The 3,228-nt window shown below is 49.8% G+C and overlaps 1 protein-coding gene across 1 annotated transcript in view; it reads right to left on the reverse strand.

The window, feature by feature from the left end:
• RBBP6 (retinoblastoma binding protein 6) overlaps positions 1–2,958 on the reverse strand; it is a 35,458-nt gene extending 32,500 nt beyond the window's left edge. The window contains exon 1 of the mRNA XM_015563994.1: positions 2,781–2,958. The gene's annotated coding sequence lies outside the window, so the exon portion shown is untranslated. The remainder of the gene's footprint in view (positions 1–2,780) is intronic.
• Between the last annotated feature and the right edge of the window lie 270 nt (positions 2,959–3,228).

A 3,228-nucleotide genomic window follows, 5' to 3' on the forward strand; every position in this document is an offset into this window, starting at 1 on the left:
AGGCTGCCAAGAGGGCCGACCCATACGGCGGATCTGGGAGGGGAGCTCAGATTTCAGCAGCTATTACCGGGCTAGTTTGCACCACAAAGTGGGGTTCCGAGGGATGCCCGGCTAATTCCCCTTGCCTACAACCCCCAACTCCTCCGAGCCCCCCGATTTAAGTAAACATTACGGTTGCGATGCACGCACCTCCTACTTTCCCTTCCAACAAACTCGGTACCCTAAAATAATCTAATGGAAATTATGAAGCAGCCCCAGGGTAGAATTTATAACCACTACCATACATTTTGGGGCAACACCCTGAGTTTTGGGAGGTGAGCACACAATGCAAGATACAGATGTGTTATAGCTCTGTACACTTGAAACTGATATGTCATTAAACACTCACCCCAATAAATTTAATTTCTAAAAATTTTCATTAAAAAATGTTACTTGGCCCTCGCTGGTGGCTCAGTTGGTTGGCGTGTCATCCCATACACCCAAAGGCTGTGGGTTCGATTCCTACTCAGGGAACATACCTAGGTTTGGGGTTTTGTCCACTGTCGGGCAAGTATGGGAGGCAGCCGATCGATGTTTCTCTGTCTCTCTCTTTCTGTCTCTCTTTCTCTCCCTTCCTCTCTCTAAAAAATCCATAAAAACATATTTTCTGGTGAGGATTTTAAAAAATGGTACTGGGTTTACTGGGTTGTTATGAATTAAATAAATGAGTACATTTCCATTATTTAGGACCATGCCGGGTACATGGTTCAATGTGTGTCAATAAATGTGGTTCAATCAATGTCAGTTTAACATCAACAATAAACCCAAAGTGGTCAGCACTGCCATTATCTCCAATTTATAAACGAGGGAACTTAAACGAGCAATCATGAACTTTCTGAATTCCCACAATCAGGGCAATGCCTGTTCAGTGGCAGGTCCGAAATCTCATTTCTAATTATAAAAGCCGGGAGCTGTGCCAAGAATCCCCTCAGTGGGCTGGAATATCTTCCCTTGGAGCATGGGGGTGTTAGTATTACATCCATAAAATTCATAATATAATAAAATTGCATTCACAAACTGTAACACTATCACTTACAACGCCTTTTCCTCATCCTCGCCGAGCTAGTCATTGAGAACAAGGTCGCACGGCCCAGAGGTGGCCAGGTTTGCTAGGGACCTCCAAATCCCCACTCCAAATTCCCTCTGAACTTGGTTTAAATCCAACAGCATCTTGTCAGAAAAGTCTTCCCAAGGCAGCGGTTCTCAACTTGTGGGTCGCGACCCCTTTGTGGGTCAAATGACCCTTTCACAGGGGTTGCCCAAGACCATCGGAAAACACATATATAATTACATATTGTTTTTGTGATTGATCACTATGCTTTAACTATGTTCAATTTGTCACAATGAAATTGGGGGTCACCACAACATGAGGAACTATATTAAAGGGTCGCGGCATTAGGAAGGTTGAGAACCACTGTCCTAAGGCGACCTTAGGAGATAGAGGCAGACTCGTAGACAGAGCAGGCCACAGTCATCTCCTTTTAGAGGCTCCAACACTTGCCGTTTGACCTTCAGAAAGTAACTTAGGTTCTGGCCTTGGTTTCCTGTAAGGCCCGTCTCATGGGCCCTGTGTGGCCGCACACAGAAGCGCCCAGCGCTTGGTTTCAGACTCTGCTGCTGCCTTGGCATTGCTCATCATTTTCATTTTCATTTCGACCTGAGCCCCACAAACTATGTAGCTGGTCTTGGTTAAAATAGTGCCTTGGGGGCAGGGGAGTGGGAAATGATACTCAGTGGGCACAGTTTCAGTTTCGCCAGATGAAAAAGTTAGAGATTTGTTGTACCAAAATGTGAATATATTTAACGTCACTGAGCTGTACACTTAAAAATGGTTAAGATGGTAAATTTTACATATGTTTTTCTTATAAAAAGGGCAATAAAAACTCCCCAACGCCTTTCTGATGGGGTGATGAAGACAATACCAGGCAGTGCCTGGCGCAGAAGCACCATTTACTAGTAAGTGCTGTTTGGGAAGTAAAGTCAAGTGGCTGGCGCTGGAGGCATCTCTTTGAAGTGTTCCATTTGCATAAACATAACACCAAAAACTATGGCTGGCATCCACCACGGCTTCCTCTTCACCACGCCCTGTGCCACGCAGCCTTCCAGGCCTCCCGAGAACCCAGTGGGTAGGCCCCACTACCACCCCCACTTTATAAGCTTGGCAACAAGGTTCAGAGAGGTGAGGTCACATGCGTGAGGTCACCCGGGAGCCGGGATGGAAAATGGGCGTGCCGGGCTGGGAAGGGCATTCTCCTCACACTGACTGCTTTACGGCCAAGGAGGAAGGGACTGCCCCTCTCCGGGGCCAGGAGCAAAGCTGGCCTACTGCCAGCAGGCTGTCCTGCCGGCTCGCCGCCCTCCGTCCCTGCTGGCCCTCGGTTATCTCCGATCTCCTGCTTTTATCTCATCTCTATTTCTAGATTAAGTTCCGGGAGGGCACGGACCTCATCTGCGTTGTCTCCGGCACCTGGCAGGCGCTGGGGCACGTTTGTGGAGCCCCGAGGACTCTCGCTCAGTGGTCTGTCTGGCTCCTCCAGCACCGACCAGCTCGGCAGATGAAAGCAGGCGGTGGCCTTGAGTCTCCCTCATACTGGGAAAGTCTCTGGAGGAAGTGCAAAGGGGTGCCCTTGCTTACATAGGCCTCTGCTCACACATGCGCACCCCCTCACCCACTCTGTGCCCACAATTGCTGGGCCTGTAGTCCTGGCACTGGCTCTGTGCACCAGCTCCTTCATCCTTACCTGTGAACTAGGCGCCGTTCTTCTCGTTGGGCACAGGGAGCCCAAGGTCACAGCTAGTAGTGATGGAGCCAGGCTTCACCCCAGTGGGGAGCTTCCCTTCCCTGCCAGGCCCTCCTGGTGGTGTGGGTCCCACCTGTGCCTGTCTCGGTATATATCTGGCCTTTGGTTTGCTCCTGGAGAACACTGGAAGGGGGCTGGGGGGAAGTAGGAGAAAAGCATTCATTCATTTCATAAGACTCATTGAATGACAGCGTGTCCCTGGCACGCTCCGGGCACTCAGTGCAGCAGCGCACATGACCGGCCAGGCTTCTGCCAGCCTGGGGCTTTATCCTAGGGAGGGAGAGACACGAGAAGCAGCTAGACAAGCAAGGCAAGGCCATCGCTGCAGAATGTACTAAGACTTAGCACAGTGGTCGGCAAACTCATTAGTCAACAGAGCCAAATATCA

Source organism: Myotis davidii, unplaced genomic scaffold (genome assembly GCF_000327345.1).
Source record: "Myotis davidii unplaced genomic scaffold, ASM32734v1 scaffold150, whole genome shotgun sequence".
Taxonomy (NCBI): Eukaryota; Metazoa; Chordata; class Mammalia; order Chiroptera; family Vespertilionidae; genus Myotis; species Myotis davidii.